The following is a 9,917-nucleotide window of genomic DNA, read 5'->3' as shown; positions in this document are numbered from 1 at the left end:
CGAGCTACCGAGCCCTCTCTGACCTAGTCCGGAGAACGAGCTACCGAGCCCTCTCCGACTTCATCCGGTCCAGAGAACGAGCTACCAAGCCCTCTCTGACCTAGTCCGGAGAACGAGCTACCGAGCCCTCTCCGACTTCATCCGGTCCAGAGAACGAGATACCGAGCCCTCTCTGACCTAGTCCGGATAATGAGCTGCCAAGCCCTCTCCGACTTCGCATGCCAAGCTTCCATACTTGGACTTTTCCCGTGCCAAGCTCCCTGCTTGGACTTTTCCGTGCCAAGTCTCCATACTTGGACTTTACTCGTGCCCAGCTCCCTGCTTGGACTTTTCACCAGATGTCTGGTCAACCTTGACCTATCTGGATTTCCCTTGCCTGGCTTCACTCACCAGGACTTTTCAACTGCCTGGCTTCACTCACCAGGACTTTCCCTTGCCTGGCTTCACTCACCAGGACTTTCCAACTGCCTGGCTTCACTCACCAGGACTTTCCCTTGCCTGACTTCACTCACCAGGACTTTCACCTGACTTCACTTACCAGGATTTCCCGAATCAGGTCGACTCACCTCGGGTCAACCAGGTCAACCTTAACCAAAGATTACACCCACAATCTCCCAAGTTTGTATTCTGTCAAACATCAGAATACAACTTTTCTACTCTCGTCAAACATCAGAATAGAACTTTTCTATTCTCGTCAAACATCAAAATACAACTCGAGTCAGGTCAACTCAAGTTAGGTCAACCAGGTCAACCTTGACCTAAGGTTGCACCAACAAAATGGTCCAGCTCAATACACTCTGAGTGTACTAGTGTAATTTTATAGTGAAGATAAATTAATATCAAATTACACTACAACTATTCTAATGGTTTGTTCCTATCCATCTTAGTCGTGAGCAACTGTTTATAATTTATAAAGAACTGATAACATGATCTTCTGTGTGTGACACCACACACCATGTTATCTATAATATAAATTAATTGAACAACTACACTTAGCTTGTAGATATTTGACCAATATGATTCTTATTTCTAAGTAAATGTTTATACAAAAAACTAGACTTTTAGTATACATTCCAACAGCTGAATATGAAGCTTTGATGGCCGAGTTACAAATAGCTAAACATGCAAGAGCTACTCGGGTAATTATCCACTCGGACTCTCAACTTGTGGTTCAACAATTAACGTGCAATTTTGAGATCAATAGTGAAAGGTTACAAATGTACACAAAAAAAAAAAAATAAACCTACAAAAAAGTAAAGGAGAGATTTATGGAGTCACACTAGTCAAGATACCTTGATCTGACAACCAAAAGGCGGATGAGTTGGCAAAAATGGTCAATTCGCTGTCCACTTGGGTCCTGGACAGTTCGGTGGCACAAAATCTATTAATAGATCAAATCAACTTGCAAGCCAATGTGAGGGAGTCAATTGACTGGAGGGCTCCAATCATCTTGTACATACAACAAGAACGAGGGTTGCCAATCAACTTTAAGTTGGCTTGGTAGGTCAAAAAGAGAGTCGGCCACTTCACCCTTACCAAAGAATAGCTGTACAAACCGACATTCTCCCAACCTTTACTCAAATGCATTGAACCAGATGGAGTCGATTACATTCTGCAAGAAATTCATCAACATTGTTGTGGCAACCCCATCAGAGGAAGGATGTTAGCTCGCAAGGTGCTACTGGCTGGCTATTTTTGACCTACTCTACAAGCAGATGTTGGATGGTTGGTAGCTACCTATGTCTCTTACCAAAAGCACCAAAGCATACCTCATCGCCCAACCGAACATCTAAAGACGTCAATAGTTTCATGCCCTTTTGACCAATGGGGAATGAACATTGTGGATCATTTCCCCTTCACCCCAGCTCAAAGAAGGTTCTTACTCGTTGTAGTAGATTATTTCTCTAAATGGGTAGAAGCTGATGCTCAAGCCAAAATCATTGAATGGGTCATAATCAAATTCTTGTGAACTAACATCTTATGCCAATTCAGGGTCCATCATAAGCTGGTCTCTGACAACAATCGGCAATTCCAAGGGCACAAAATTCACGAATGATGCCAAGAGTTTGGTATTACGTAAGTGTTCACCTCTATAGCATATCCTTAAAGTAATGGTTAGACCAAAGTCACAAATAGAGAGATTGTTAGGGGACTCAAAGTTAAACTTGATCATGTGGGAGGGAATTGGGTCAAAGAGCTCTCGATCATCCTATGGGCTTATAACATGACTCCCCAAGGAAACACAGGACTAACTCCTTTCCACCTAGTCTATGATAATGAAGCAGTTGTCCCCATCAAGGTTGGCAAAGAATCCACTTGACAATTATTATATGACCATGATAATGTCGATCAGCGCCTCCTCGAGTTGGACCTTATCAGTGAGACTAGGGAAAAAACTGCTGCTCAACTAACAGCTTACAGACAACGAATGTGATAGAGCTACGATCAGCGAGTAATTCCTTGCTTCTTCCAAGAAAGTGATTTAGTCTGAAAGAGGACAAAGTCAGACCAAGATGTGACCAAGCTAGCACCCTAATGGAATAAACCATACAAAGTCATCAAGAAACACGTATCCAGTAGGGGTGAGCAGTCAATCCGCCAAACCGACCAACTCGCTTATACCGACCCGAACTGAACTGAAAAAAAATGATCCGCCGGATATAGGGCCGGATGTAGGGTCCTAATATTGCATTATATGATCTAGTAGGGCCGGATAGTGTTTTATCCCAATAACCGAACCAACCCGATCCGATCACCCCTACTTGTAGCAACTAATGTTGATAAGCTGTTACACATTGTAGTAACTACTGCCGATAAACTGCTACACGTTGTAATAATTATTTCCGATTAGCTGTTATAACGTGTAATGAGTAATGTCTATTATCATTTTAAAAATTTTTATTTTTTTTATATTTATATTTATATTTTATATTTCATTGGATATAGGGTTGGATATCCAAATAACTGATAACCCGTCGGATATTTGAAACATAAGAACCACCGGATATAGGGCCGGATGTAGGTTCCGATTTTGCATTATCTGATCTAGTAGGGCCGGATAGTTTTTTACCCCAATAACCGAACCAACCCGATCCGTGATCACCCCTAGTATCCAGTGCCTACTATCTTCAAGATGCCAATGGTAAAGAGTTGAATCGCCCATGGAGCACGAATTATCTCCAACCTTACTGCACTTGGAAGCATTTTTATATCAATTTCTATCTAATGAAAATGTCTCAAACTCTTGCTACAACTGTGAGTTATAAGCGTGCATGGTTCATGTGCCCAACGACCATCCGATTAGTTGTTCCTGACTCTTGCCATAGTTACGAGTTATAAGTGTGCATGAATCACACACCTAACGACCATCTGATCGATTGTTCCAAACTCTCGCCAAAGCTGCAAGTTATAAGCGTGCATGATCCATGCGCCCAACGACCAGCCGATTTGTGGTTCTAGACTCTCGCCACATGTGAGTTATAAGTGTGCATGACTCACGTGCCTAAGAACCATCCAGTCAGTTGTTCCAGACACTCGCTACAGCTGTGAGTTATAAATGTTCATGGCCCACACGCCCAACGACCGTCTGGTGGGTTATTCCAGACTCTAGTCACAGTTGTAAGTTATAAATGTACATGGCCCACGCACCCAATGACCATCTGATCAGCTATTCAAGACTCTTTCCACAGTTGTGAGTTATAAACTTGCATGACTCACACACCCAATGACCATTCGGTTGGCTGTTCTAGACTCTCACCACAGCTGTGGGTTATAAGTGTGCATAGCCCATGCGGCCAACGACCATCTGGTCAGCTATTCCAAACTCTCTCCATGGCTACAGTTATAAGTGTGAATGGTCGACGTGCACAACGACCATCTAGACGGTTGTTCCATACTCTCATCATAGCTGGGAGTTATAAGCGTGCATGGCCCACGTGCCAAATGACATCCAGCCAAAATACCCTTATCCGACAACTAAAAGGAAGATAAGTTAGTTGGGAGTTCTAGACTCTCGCCACAACTACAGTTATAAGTGTGAATGGTTGACGCACCCAACGACCATCCAGTCTGCTATTCCAGACTCTCGCCACAGTTGGGAGTTATAAGCGTGCATGGCCCACGCGTCCAATGACATCCGGTCAAAATACCCTTATCCGACAACTAAAAGGTAGATGAGTTAGCTGAAATAGCCAATTCACTGTTCACTTGGGTCTTGGGCAGCTCGGTGGCACAAAATCTATTAATAACCCAAATTAACTTGCAAGCTAATGTGAGAGAGCCGATCGATTGGAGGGCTCCAATCATCTTGCACCTACAACAAGGAGTGTTATCGGTCGACTTTAAATTGGTTGTGTAGGTCAAAAAGAAATTCAGTCGCTTCACCCTTATCCGAGATCAATTGTACAAATGGTCATTCTCCCAGCCTTTACTCAAATGCATTGGACTGGACGGAGTCCATTACATTCTGCAAGAAATTCATCAAGGTTGTTGTGGCAACCACATCGGAGGAAGGGCGTTAGCTCGCAAGGTGCTACTAGCCAGTTATTTTTAGCCTACTCTGTAGGTAGATGCCAGCCAGTTGATAGCTATCTATGTATCTTGCCAGAAGCACCAAAATATACCCCATCGCCCGACCGAACCGCTAAAGACGTCAATAATTTTGTGCTCTTTTGACCAGTGGGGAATGAACATTGTGGATCCTTTCCCCATCGCCCCTCCTCAAAGAAGGTTCTTACTCGTTGTAGTAGATTATTTCTTCAAATGGATAGAAGTTGAGGCTCTGGCCAAAATCACTAAGCGGGCCATAATCAAATTCTTGCGAACTAACATCTTATGCCAATTCAGGGTCCATCATAAGCTAGTCTCTGACAATAATCGGCAATTCCAGGGGCGCAAAATTCACGAATGGTGCCAAGAGTTTGGTATTACGTAAGTGTTCACCTCTATAGCATATCCTTAAAGTAATAGTTAGACCAAAGTCACAAATAGAGAGATTGACAGGAGACTCAAAGTTAAACTTGATCATGTGGGAGGGAATTGGGTCGAAGAGCTCTCGATCATCCTATGGGCTTATAACATGACTCCTCGAGAAAACACAGGACTAACTCCTTTCCACCTAGTCTATGATAATGAAGCAGTTGTCCCCATTGAGGTTGGCAAAGAATCCACTAGACGATTATTATATGACCAAGATAATGCCGATCAACACCTCCTCGAGTTAGACCTTATCAGTGAGACTAGGGAAAAAACTGCTGCTCAACTAACAGCTTACAGACAACGAATGTGACAGAGCTACGATCGGTGGGTAATTCCTTGCTTCTTCCAAGAAAGTGATTTAGTCTGAAAGAGGACAAAGTCAGACCAAGATGTGACCAAGCTAGCACCCCAATGGAATAAACCATACAAAGTCATCAAGAAACACATATCCAGTGCCTACTATCCTCAAGATGCCAATGGTAAAGAGTTGAATTGCCCATGGAGCACGAATTATCTCCAACCTTACTGCACTTGAAAGCATTTTTATATCAATTTCTATCTAATGAAAATGTCTCAAACTCTTACTACAACTATAAGTTATAAGCGTGCATGGTTCATGTGTCCAACGACCATCCGGTTAGTTGTTCCTGACTCTTGCCATAGTTACGAGTTATCAGTGTGCATGAATTACACGCCCAACGACCATCTGATCGATTGTTCCAAACTCTCGCCAAAGCTGCGAGTTATAAGCGTGCATGATCCATGCGCCCAATGACCAGCCGGTTTGTTGTTCTAGACTCTCGCCACATGTGAGTTATAAGTGTGCATGACTCGCGTGCCTAAGAACCATCCGGTCAGTTGTTCCAAACACTCACTACAGCTGCGAGTTATAAATGTTCATGGCCCACACACCCAACGACCGTCTGGTGGGCTATTCCAGACTCTAGTCACATCTGTAAGTTATAAACGTGCATGTCCCACACACCCAATGACCATCTGATCAGCTGTTCATGACTCTTTCCACAGCTGTGAGTTATAAACGTGCATGACTCACACACCCAATGACCATTCGATCGGCTGTTCCAGACTCTCACCACAGCTGTGGGTTATAAGTGTACATAGCCCATGCGACCAACGACCATCTGGTCGACTATTCCAAACTCTCGCCATGGCTACAGTTATAAGTGTGAATGGTCGACGCGCACAACGACCATCTGGACGGTTGTTCCAGACTCTCACCATAGCTGGGAGTTATAAGCGTGCATGGCCCACATGCCAAATGACATCCAGCCAAAATACCCTTAACCGACAACTAAAAGGAAGATGAGTTAGTTGGGAGTTCTAGACTCTCGCCATAACTACAGTTATAAGTGTGCATGGTTGATGCGCCCAACGACCATCCGGTCTGCTATTCCAGACTCTCACCATAGTTGGGAGTTATAAGCGTGCATGGCCCACGCGTCCAATGACATCTAGTCAAAATACCCTTATCCGACAACTAAAAGGTAGATGAGTTAGCTGAAATAGCCAATTCATTGTTCACTTGGGTCTTGGGCAGGTCAGTGGCACAAAATCTATTAATAACCCAAATTAACTTGCAAGCTAATGTGAGAGAGCCGATCGATTGGAGGGCTCCAATCATCTTGTACCTACAACAAGGAGTGTTATCGGTCGACTTTAAATTGGTTGTGTAGGTCAAAAAGAAATTCAGTCACTTCACCCTTATCAGAGATCAATTGTACAAATGGTCATTCTCCCAGCCTTTACTCAAATGTGTTGGTGCGGTTAGTACTAATGGTCTAACTTAGGTTTTGATGAATGACAAATCGGGTTAAGTTAGGTTTGTCGTGATCTAACACTCTGACCGAGTGTGCAGACAAAGTCCAGACAGGTCGACGGGCTGACCGGATGTCTGGCACGAAGTCCAAGCGGGTCGACGAGCTAACCGGACGCTTGGCGAGAAGTCCAGCTAAGTCGATGGGCTGACCGGATAGCTGGCGAGAAGTCCAAGCAGGTCGACGGGTTGACCGGACGCTTGGCGAGAAGTCCAGCTAGGTCGACGGGCTGACCGGATAGCTGGTGAGAAGTCCAGACGGGTCGAAAGGCTGACCGGACGTCTGACAGGTGAGTAAAGGTAAGTCACTGGAAGGGAGTGACTATGAGGACATGTTCTCGGGAAGGGAACATTAGGCGTCGATCCGACTTAGATCCATTTCGGATCTCTAAGTCGAGATCGTGACTAGATTCCGGTCTCGGGAAGACGGAATCTAAGTCATACTTTTTATGTCAAACTTATAAACTGTGCTAACACTCTGTTTTGCAGGATGTACATTATTTATTTGCCTCGGACTAACCTTGTCTTCCAGGAAAGCTGGTTTCTGGAGAAAGGTGATCCGGGCGCCCGGGAGGTGATTTTTATCCAAATCGCGCGTCACCACGTGGAGCTCGCTGGTTGGACCTGCCACGTCTCACCAGGGCGCCCGGATGGGATCCGGGGTGCCCTGAGCCTCATATAAAAGGAGGATCAGGGGGGAGCTTCAAAAACAACTGAAAGAAGAGATCTTCTACTGTTTGCTCTGCTGCTCTGCGCTCCTGCGACGCTAACAAAGCTCCGACATCGCGCTCCTTCTTCTTTGGTTAATTCTCTTGTCAGTTTCGCATTAATTTTCATTACCATTTTAGCAATTAGTTTGTAATAATTTTTTGAACTGCTAGTGATTGCCCACCGAAAGCACCCTTGTGTGCGGGCCTTGGAGTAGGAGTCGACACAGGCTCCGAACCAAGTAAAACTGGTTTATGTTAGCATTGTCTTTCTACTTCCACTGCGTGTAACTCTGTTCGAACGAATTTTTTTTAATCGATATTCACTCCCCCTCTATCGAACGTCTACGATCTAACAAGTGGTATCAGAGCAGGTACCGCTCTGATTTGGTGCAACCACCAATCAGACAAGGGGGTGAAATTTTCTTTTGTTTTCCTTTTTTTTATTTTCTCTCACTTTCAGTCTTACGTTTAATTCCAAACTGATACTATTATCATTTTGGAAAGTTTTCTCGTTGCAATTAAATCTAAATTGGTGCAACACCAATTTAGTTCCTTTATTATCTTTTAATTCCTCCCGCACTACTAATCCAAGACCAAGTCTTGGGAATTTGCCTGTCCATTTGTTTGTTTGTGTGTAGGGATTAAAATGTCTCAGCTTGAATGCTTCAGCACAGTACGACCTCCCCTTTTCAACGGTGATGATTTCCCATACTGGAAGAAGCGGATGGAAGTGTATCTCAAGACGGACTTCGACCAGTGGATGAGCGTCACCAGACCCTACAAAATTCCAGTAGACAGTTCCGGGAACCTACTGGATCCAGAAGATTGGACATCAGACCTAAAAAAGAAGGCATCAACAGAGAACAAGGCAATCAACACCCTACAGTGCGGATTGACTAGAGAAGAACTAAACCGGGTCGGACCACATAAGAACGCCAAAGAGCTATGGGACACACTGATCGAGCTGCATGAAGGCACCAGCGATGCTAAGGTAACAAAAAGGGATTTACTCTTAAATAAAATATTTAATATAAAAATGAAGGAAGGGGAAACTGCAAGTCAGCTGCACGTGAGGATCAAGGACATCCTCAACGGGCTCCACGCGATAGGCCACCAAATGGAGAACCGGGACTTAATAAGGTATGCACTGAATGCGTTTCCACGTAATAGTTTGTGAGCATCTATTGTGGATGCCTACAAAATTTCTAAAAATTTATCTAAGTTTAAATTAGATGAGTTGTTTTGTGAATTAGAACTACATGAACAAACTAACATGGGGCCGAGAAGGGTGTAGCTTTGTTTGCAGGTTCCTCCAAGGAGAAGATAAAGAACAAGTCTGAACTTGAAGACGACTCTGATCAGAACTCTGAAGATGAAGAGCACCTGGTGAACTTGGTAAGGAAAATGTTCACCAGGAAGAAAAGGAGCTTCAACAAAAAGGATCTTCAGAGGATCAATTCTCCAACCGACCCGAGGAGCATGACATCCTTTGGATGCAACAAAAAGGGTCACTACAAGAACGAGTGTCCGAAATTGAAAAATGAGAAACCAAGGACGACCAAAAAAAAGGCTCTTAAAGCAACGTGGGACGACACTTCCTCGGATGAATCAGAAGCAGAAGAATAGAAGAACAAGAGTTACCTCACGCTGATGGCCCGTGAAGAAGAATCGGAGGAAGAATCGGAAGACGGGTCAGAACCCGAATCGAGCCACGAGTCCATACTCGTTTTCAAAGGTTCCGAAGAGGTATTCCTAAATTTAAACCGGAAATTTTTTAAAATTATTTCATGTTTAAATAATAAATTAGTTAAGTTAGAAAATGAAAACAACTTGCTCCTCGAGGAAAATCAAATTCTCAAGGAACAAGTTGTAAATAATACACCAACTTAAAATCTAACACTTGAGGAGGAGAATTCATCTTTAAAATTAGAAATTAATAATTTAAAAGAAATGTTAGAAAAATTCACAACAAGATCCAAAAACTTAGATTTAATATTAAATAATCAAAAAGCAATTTATAATAAAACTGGACTTGGCTTTAAGTCAAGCTCAAATAAAATATTCAAGTCATTAATAACCCAACACAAACCAACAAAACAAGCTTGGGTTCCGAAAGCATGTTTAATCACGCAAGTAGGACTTAATCAATACTGTTGGATCGAGACCACGCTAGAGGGGGGGGGGGGGGTGAATAGCGTTCGTGGCTATTTCTTTCGATTCATAAAACAAATGAGTAAAAGCGCAGCGGAATGAAGAAATAACAAACACAGAGAGACAAGGAGATTTACTTCGTTCGGAGCCTAAGGCAACTCCTACTCGAAGGCCCGCGATCCTTGATCGCTTTCCGTGGGTAACAACTATAATCACGATAAAAATATTACAGACTAATTACAATT

Source organism: Zingiber officinale, chromosome 4A (assembly GCF_018446385.1).
Source record: "Zingiber officinale cultivar Zhangliang chromosome 4A, Zo_v1.1, whole genome shotgun sequence".
Taxonomy (NCBI): domain Eukaryota; kingdom Viridiplantae; phylum Streptophyta; class Magnoliopsida; order Zingiberales; family Zingiberaceae; genus Zingiber; species Zingiber officinale.
This window is presented reverse-complemented; position numbering follows the sequence as displayed.